This window comes from Ascaphus truei, unplaced genomic scaffold (assembly GCF_040206685.1).
Source record: "Ascaphus truei isolate aAscTru1 unplaced genomic scaffold, aAscTru1.hap1 HAP1_SCAFFOLD_784, whole genome shotgun sequence".
NCBI classification, from domain to species: domain Eukaryota; kingdom Metazoa; phylum Chordata; class Amphibia; order Anura; family Ascaphidae; genus Ascaphus; species Ascaphus truei.
In genome coordinates this window covers 12,492-21,576 of record NW_027457119.1, presented here as the reverse complement: position 1 = coordinate 21,576, position 9,085 = coordinate 12,492, and the positions used below count along the sequence as shown (strand labels likewise).

Below are 9,085 nucleotides of genomic sequence, written 5' to 3'. Positions count from 1 at the left end.
ACTGGCCTAGATGAAACCATATGATGCAAACAGGATCCATCCCACTCCAGATTCATAGAATTGAACCACCTCAATCTTTCATAACAATCACATAGAACTGCAGCTGTGCGCTACTGCACATGTTCTTGTTATGAATGGTAGTAGATGTGGTCCTTGGGTCTTTACTTCATACTGTAGCCACCCTCTACTCATGATGTATTGAATCAACGAAAACTTGCATGGTTCAGATCACAGGAAGGGGTAGAGTAGAGATGAAAATATTCAATGTGAAACCCGTAGCAGCCGGATTGTGTGGAGTCAATAAAACGACAAATACTAAATGGTAAATGAGAAATATACACATTGCTTATCTGTCTCTGTGTAGTAATTTTCCTTCTCTTCAACTGTCCTTCAAATTTTCTCTTTTGCAAGAAAAGGAACACATGGCTTCAATATTCACTTCTGTTCTGCAGTCATCCCTCCTGAAATAAAAGTTAAGCATTGCATTGTTATTATGATAATACATACAATAAACCTTGCTCCAAACCATTTGATGCAAAGCAAATCCACCTCCCACCCACAGCTGTGCTCCTTCTAGAGCATGCATGTCAAACTCCAGTCCTGGAGGGTCCCAAACAGGCCAGGTTTTCAGTAGGGATATCCTGAAAACCTGGCCTGTTTGCTGCCCTCGAGGACTGGAGTTTGACATCCTTGTTCTTGAGCTTCTACCACGCAAGTCATCCATGTGAGTGACACTGTACTGCAGTCCTGGTCTGCACACAATCTACTGAATCAATGACATCACACTGTAAAGGCAATCTACAAGATGTATTAGTTGTCCACACTTCCGAAATGTTACTTTTATGTCCAAATCACTTATTCCCATGACCTGATATTTGTATTTGTTATTTATAGGATTGTCACAAAGAGTTGATGAGGTCACCAAATGATAGTATGTAGAGAGAAAGAGAGATCTCAGAACAGAGCCCTGATGTATACCCACAGACAGATCAATAGAAGACGAAGACATGTTAGCAACAGAGATGGAGAATGTGTGACAGGAAAGTTATGATGAAAACCAGGATAGAACTGTGTTACGGATACCAAGAGAGAGTTTAGAATATGAAGGAGGAGAGTGATTGAGAGCATCAAACGCAGCAGATAGATCAAGTAGGATTAGTAGGGAAAAGTGACCTTGGGAATTTGCTTTAAGCACAGTCTGTAGAACGAGCTGTACGAAAGGCAGGTTGTAAAGGATCCAGGTGGGCATGTGATTTAAGAATGTTGACATTCTAGCAATTAGGAGACAAACAGCAGGAGGGATATAGGGCGGTAGTTAGTAAGGCACATAGGGTGTAGGTTGTTTCTGAGAAAAGGGTGACCACTACAGGCTTAAAGTAAGAGGGTAAAGAGCCAGAGAATAGGGAGGACTTGAAGATGTGGGTGAGAGTGGGGACTAAGAGATGCAGTAAGGTGTGAGGGGATACGATCTAGAGGGCATGTGGTAGAGGGAGAAGAGAAGATGATTAGCTTCCAGCTCTGTAAGAGAAGAAAAGGAGTCAAATGCAGAAGGAGAATTAGGTAGAAGGAGAGAAGGGGGAAGGGACAGAAGGAATCTCCTTGTGGGTGGCATCCACCTTGCCTCTGAAGTAGTCAAATGCTTGAGGAGAAGTGAAGGAAGGATGGCAAGTGTGAGAAGAAGGTTAGTGGAGGGAGTCAAATACAGGGGAAAAAAGACAGCGTAAATTAAATTTGTGTGTTGATGAATGTGGAAAAAAAAGTAGTGTGGTTTGGCCCCAGAGAGCAGCTTTATACAGGACTGGAGACATTTTTACTGTAGAAAAATCAAACATCAAGTGTGAGATTTCCTTCATAGGCATTAAGAACAGTGAGTGGAAGTGTGATGAACATGTTTGGGAATTTAGCCAAGGGTGTGGGTTAGAGGGACGTGTGTGTCAGAGCTTGAAGGGGCATATAGAGGATAGCATTGTAAGAGTTAATAAGATTGTCAGTTTAAGCAGAAAGAGAGAGAGAGAGCAGAGAGGTTAGAGTAGATGTCAGAGGAGAGTTTAATTAAGCAGAGGAAAATCAGTGGGACAGGTAAGATGGGGTGAGGGGAATGACTGATTGTGAATGATGAGAGCAGAAGAGGTCATGTACAACTAGAGCCTTGTTAGTCAGAGAACGGACATTCCAGAGGGCATAGGAGAAGGGAAGAGAAAAGTAAGGAAAGGAATGTGGATTACATTAGATAGGTTAACACTCTTAGCAGGGAGGCAGAGGCAGGGAGACCCGATGTGTATATGAGCAGGTTCAAGATTATAAGAGATATCCCACACATCAGCAAACATAGAAGGAGACACAGAGATAGGTGTAGAGAGAGACAGAGATAGCTCTATGTAGAGAGAGAGGGACGTAGAGAGAATGAGACAGATAGGCGCAGAGAGAGAGGGGGCGCAGAGAGAGAGGGGGCGCAGAGAGAGAGGGGGCGCAGAGAGAGAGGGGGCGCAGAGAGAGAGGGGGCGCAGAGAGAGAGGGGGCGCAGAGAGAGAGGGGGCGCAGAGAGAGAGGGGGCGCAGAGAATAGGATGTACATGAGTGCTTTTCATTGAGCAGTGCAGAAATAGCTGCAATAGAGGTCTGTACAAATGGTGCAGTGTGTAGACACATGCAAAGGTAGGGGAAGGAAAGAGGAGAACATGTGGATAAAAGCAGGAGTGTGGAAGTTAGAGAAATTAGAAAAGTTTAACAGAAAAGTGAGGAAACAGCAAGCAGAGAGAACAAGAGAGAGGTTACATTGGGATGACGTTCTGTGGTAGAGAGAAAATGCTAGGAGAGAGCTTTCAAATATTAGAGGACATGACTTGAGGGAGCAAATGTATAAATCAAAACCTGAGGGGGAGGTATAGCACGAAAGCTTGCACAGCAGATTATAGTCTTAAAGTTGCGTGTACTGCTGCGGCACAGTTTATTCGAGCATTTGCCCGTTCTGTGCCGCAGCAGTAGCCTGGCGCGCGCCCGAGTGTGACGGGCGCACGCCGGAGCAGCGGAAGAGCGCCCTCCGATCGGGGCGCTCTCCCTACCGCTGCCGGGTCCGCCGGGTCCCCCGGAACCCCCTGCCGCTGTCCCGCGATCGCGGGACACCAGGGCTCCCTCGGGGAGCCCCTGGACACGCGTGCAGGGGGCGCACGCTCCCGATGACGCGTGACCGCGCGTCTATGACGCGCGGCACGCCGAGGGGCGGCCACTAGCAAGCCGGGAGATTTCCCGGCTTGCGGTACCGACCACACTTCAATAAAGTGTGTCGGTAGTGTACCTCTCAGGGCATTCAAGAAGGTAAATTCTCACAAGTGCAGAGTTCATGATGAAATGCTGAATCCAGTTCCCCTCCAATTTAATTTTAATATAACTTATAACATTCTTCATTACTGCAAAAAGCAAACAAAACAAAACCACATTGCATTACTATTTTCAAAATGGATTGAATGGCATATTCAACAGTGACTGTGTGATGCCAATATTCCCCACTCACTCGTAGTGAAGCACTTATTGTACTAGTGTTGAAAGTAGGCCGGTAGAGTCAGGTACGCAGTACTGATAAAACAATAAGTGCGCGTCGTAAGTACCAGCTCCGCAACAGTGCGGGCATCACATTAGTGACGTGGATGAACATATATGGATAAGCCCATATTAAGGCATCACGTGACCAGAGCCGTCACTGACTGGGTATACGTAAAGACGCAGGGAGATGCAAGGAAAGGGAGGGAGAGAGACAGGGAGAAGATGGGAAACGGAGGGAGGCACGGATGGAGAGAGGGAGTTCTTCCGAGCTTCTGCTGGCCTCTCTCTTTCACTGGTGCATGCCGGGAGCTGGTCCCAACATCCACAAAGTGTGTGTGTATTATTGGTTGTATTTTATGGGGGTAGGAGGGTAGTGTGTATATTGTGTGTGTGGGAGTATTATATTGTGTGTAGAGGTGCAGAGGAGAGTACTAGATTGTGTATCTTGTGTAAGGGTGTTGTGTATATTGTGTTTGGAGCTATAATATTATTGGAGAGATTAGTATTGAGGAGGTATTATAGTGTGTATTGTGGGGAGTATTAGTGTGTGTATTGTTTGTGGGTGACAGATGCTGGGGTATGCAGCAATCCCTGCACTGAGGTCCGAGGCGGCTCTGCATCGCTCGCACGCACTGTGGATGACCAAGCATGTGCCCATGATAATCATGGCCTTAGAGGGATGAGTGTGTCAGAGCCTAGAAGGGGCATATAAATATATAATGGAGGAGGGAGGAGGGAGGAGGAGGAGATGATAGCATTGTAAAAGTTAACAAGATAGTTAGTTTAAGCAGAAAGTGAGGAGAGGTTAGAGATAAGGGTAGATGTCAGAGGAGAGAGTTCAATTAAGCTGAGGTATCGAGTAGGACAGGGGTGAGGGGAATGAGAAGTGGTGGATGATGAGAGCAGAAGAGGTCATGTACAAATAGACCTTGTTAGTCAGAGAGCAGACATTCCAGAGGGCACGTGAGAAGTGAAGAGTAAAGTGAGACATGGAATGTGGATTACATTAGATGGGTTAATACGCTTAGCAGGGAGGTGGAGAGAGAGAGGCAAGAGGCAGAGAGTGGTGTAGGGGTTGAGGAAGAGATGTTGCATGTACCTTATCAGAACATTAAAGAACATCAATTCACACTGGTGCAGAGTTGATGATGATTCCAGTTCACCTCCAATTCAATTTTAACAGAACTTTTTCATTCTTCATTACTGCAAAAAAAAAAGTATAAAACATTGCATTACTATTTTCAAAATGGATTGAATTCCCCCAACAATAACTATGTGTTACCAATATATCCCTCTCAGTCCCACTGCAGCACATACTGTACCAGTGTGAAAGTAGGAAGGTACACAGTAACGGTAAAACAATACGTGCCGGTACTATGCACCATATGAATTATAAGGGGATGTAAATCTCCCAGTCTCTCTCCATATCCGCAACAGAGTGGGCTCCGGTCAGTGGCATGGATGCCCATGTATGGATATGCTCATATTTGGGCATCCCATGTCACTGACCGGAGCCGGCTCTGAGTATAGGGATATATGCGGAGACGCAGAGGTGCAAGGAAATGGGAGGAGGCACGGTGAGAAACAGGGAGAGACCACAGGAAGATAGAGGGCAACAACTTCCACAAGGTACATGTATGTGTATAATTGTTTGTATTTTGTGCAGAGGGGGTAATTTCAGATAAAATACAATTCTCCACCCTCTACGAAACAATTCCACTTTGTTCAGTAAGCCAGAAAGTCTTGGTCCCATGGGGACTGAATTTTAATGCAAATAAGGTCCTTAATACACAAGTAAAGAATATAGTTACTTATTCTCTACTGTAAGAAGTGCCACATTGCCCACTATTTGGGTCCTGTGCCCAGATTGTGACCATGCATGGCAGAGGTGAGATTCCACCAACACCAATTTGCTACACTCTCCAAGAGAGATAATTGTGGTCAGAGGTGGAACTAGGGGAGGGGGTGAGCAGGGTCACTGCCCAGGGAGTAACCTGACAGGGGGCACGGAAATCTCATTTAGTGCATATGGTGCGGCACTGCATTGATTGACCGGTCAATCTGCACTTCTGCCTGTCACAGTGACATCATGATCGGGCACTGTGATCAGCTATAGCACTGACCCAGGTGAGATAGTTCAGCACTTTACAAGGAGGGAACAGATGTTGTGGGTGACAGATGCTGGGGGTAGGCCAAGACTGTTGGCCAGAGTAACGTGGAGACTTACTGCACTCTGCATGCCAATCCTCTCCCTGACATCAGGGGAAGAAGTGGCCCTGGGGTGTGTGTAGGTATGCCAGATGTCAGTGTATGCATAAGTAAGTATGTCTGTGTAGTGGGAGGTGTAGGGGCGTTAAGCTGGAGGACTTAAAACAGGCACACATCTCACTTCGCTGCGGACAATTTCCCTTTGCATAAGATTCTTGTGATTATGTCAATGATGATCAATAACTGCATCATAACACAGCCGCTCTATACAGAAGATGTACTTGCTCTCAATGGTCATGGAGGTAATACGTCACACAATGTACAGATATAGCAAGGATTATTTCTTCCTCTGGTGCATTATGGCATTATGATGGGAAATGTTGTGAGATTCTGCATTATCAGCATCACTGAATCTTTTGGAAATTAAGTGATATTCTATGTTTTAATGCAATATTATGGATGATCAGCCGGTAAAATAATAAAAGCTTTCTGTATCTGTAGCCATGCTCTACCCATGATGTGCTGAATCAATGACTGCAGAGAGATTCAGAGTGGTAAACATGACTGGAACGCATCTCTAAATAATGGGCAGCAAAGCAGTGCAGAATAGGAGGTGAAAGTATTTAAAATGGAAGACCCTTAGCAGCTGTGTGGGGAGTAGACAGTACAGACTGACCAAGTAAATGGTAAAAGGAGTAACTTCAACATTACTTGGCTTTGTTCTCCACATTGAAGCTTTCCTCCTCTTTACATCACTAATACTGATGCCATGTGTAACCTGTACTGAGAGTTATATAATCTACTGGCCTAGATGAAACCATGTGATGCAAACAGGATCCATCCCACTCCAGATTCATAGAATTGAACCACCTCAACCTTTCATAACAATCACATAGAACTGCAGCTGTGCGCTACTGCACATGTTCTTGTTATGAATGGTAGTAGATGTGGTCCTTGGGTCTTTACTTCATACTGTAGCCACACTCTACTCATGATGTATTGAATCAATGAAAACTTGCATGGTTCAGATCACAGGAAGGGGTAGAGTAGAGATGAAAATGTTCAATGTGAAACCCGTAGCAGCCGGATTGTGTGGAGTCAATAAAACGACAAATACTAAATGGTAAATGAGAAATATACACATTGCTTATCTGTCTCTGTGTAGTAATTTTCATTCTGTTCAACTGTCCTTCAAATTTTCTCTTTTGCAAGAAAAGGAACACATGGCTTCAATATTCACTTCTGTTCTGCAGTCATCCCTCCTAAAATAAAAGTTAAGCATTGCATTGTTATTATGATAATACATACAATAAACCTTGCTCCAAACCATTTGATGCAAAGCAAATCCACCTCCCACCCACAGCTGTGCTCCTTCTAGAGCATGCATGTCAAACTCCAGTCCTCGAGGGTCCCAAACAGGCCAGGTTTTCAGTAGGGATATCCTGAAAACCTGGCCTGTTTGCTGCCCTCGAGGACTGGAGTTTGACATCCTTGTTCTTGAGCTTCTACCACGCAAGTCATCCATGTGAGTGACACTGTACTGCAGTCCTGGTCTGCACACAATCTACTGAATCAATGACATCACACTGTAAAGGCAATCTACAAGATGTATTAGTTGTCCACACTTCCGAAATGTTACTTTTATGTCCAAATCACTTATTCCCATGACCTGATATTTGTATTTGTTATTTATAGGATTTTCACATGTATTACTACTGTGAAACGCTATATACATTAATAGTGCTATATAAATAAATACATACACATTTATATATAATAATAATAACAGCATGTTCTTTTAAAGCGCTGCTAGTTTTACGTAGCGCTATACAGAGACATTTTGCAGACACAAGTCCCTGCCCCATAGAGCTTACAATCTATGACATTGGTGCCTGAGGCACAGAGGATATGAAGTGACTTGCCCAAGGTCACACACACACAAATATATATACATAAATATATACATATATACACACACACACACACACACACACACACACACACACACACACACACACACACATATATATGAAAACTAACACAGAAAAAAAGAATCCCCTGAATAGCACTCTAACATACACAAATTGTATCAATAAAGGTTTATTAATCACATACACATAAATGGTTAAAATGAGGAGCAGTGGTGACCTACAAAGCTGTTATAAACTGAACCTTAAGGTGTGGGGAAAAATGCTACACTGCAGTAATAAGTACAAAGTATGTAAATAAAGTGTAGAGGCAAGAAATATATGGAAATGAGAACACTCAGACCGGCCGGTCAAGTACTACCTAAGTTGAAGCCCCCTGTGTGAAGTGCTTGTATGAAACTAGTGTATAACTAACAAGCAAATGCTTGTCCGGGGGCTTAACATATAGACAGTTGATAGATGTATTTGAAGTTGCATATTCTGTGCCGTGGATTAATCAGTATACTGAAAGCAACTGAAGATGGTACAGTAGCTGTGATAGGTTGGCCTCATAGCTCCTCCTTCAATGGAGGACTCGGCTCACAGAGCACTTAAATCCCTAAATGCCCACAGAAAAAAATAAGCATGCAGTACTTAAAGTGAAAGTAAAATGAGAAATGAAATAAAATAAACACACACATTGAAAAATCACTCACCCGACTGAGAGCGACTTCTACAGAGCGCTGTACCACTGCTCAGCTAGCAGCTAAAACTGTCTCATTTTCCCACCATTGAAGTTTACACATGTCCACGCCCCACTCTAACAAGACGCTGTGTACGGAAGCTCGCAGGAGACAAACTAGTGAGAGAAGGTGTAGCTGCTAGCCACACTCCACGAGGTGCATTGTGGGAAATGTAGTTCTTTGCCTTTTAGCTTCTCTGACTGGTTACTGATCACGTGATGTCACTAGGGGCGGGATTAGTGTGTTGCAATGTAACGGCCCGGCTGTATGATTGTCACAGAAGGGGGGAGCCTGAGAATGTCACGGATTTAATTACACATGTAATGATGTAATAACACAGCCATGAACTAAGACAGTATACATATGGTCATGTGATATTTATAATGCATTTATTAACATTATTGTGTGGATTTGGGCTGAATTAAACTTGTATGGGATTGTCACTTTAATATCACAGTACCACTACTGTTTTAACATTTATAATGACCTCCTGATTACAGATTATTAGGGACAGACTTAAAAAGGCCTGTGTAAATATTTATTATAGAGTGGCCTCTTTACTTTATAATATCAGGGAGTATCAGACAGGCCTGTGTTTATTTTTAATATACATTAGGGTGACCTGACTCCAGATTATTGGCCTTTCCCTCTGACAAATGCATATTTTCCTATACTGTGTTAATTTTGT

General features: G+C 43.7%; 1 long non-coding RNA gene across 1 annotated transcript; it reads right to left on the bottom strand.

Moving 5' to 3' along the window:
- Positions 1-4,643: 4,643 nt before the first annotated feature.
- LOC142486210 (uncharacterized) lies at positions 4,644-8,725 on the bottom strand. Its single transcript, XR_012798869.1, has 3 exons — positions 8,371-8,725; positions 6,890-7,009; positions 4,644-4,742 (listed from the first exon to the last, which is right to left on the bottom strand). It is a non-coding gene; the product is annotated as an uncharacterized LOC142486210 (long non-coding RNA).
- Between the last annotated feature and the right edge of the window lie 360 nt (positions 8,726-9,085).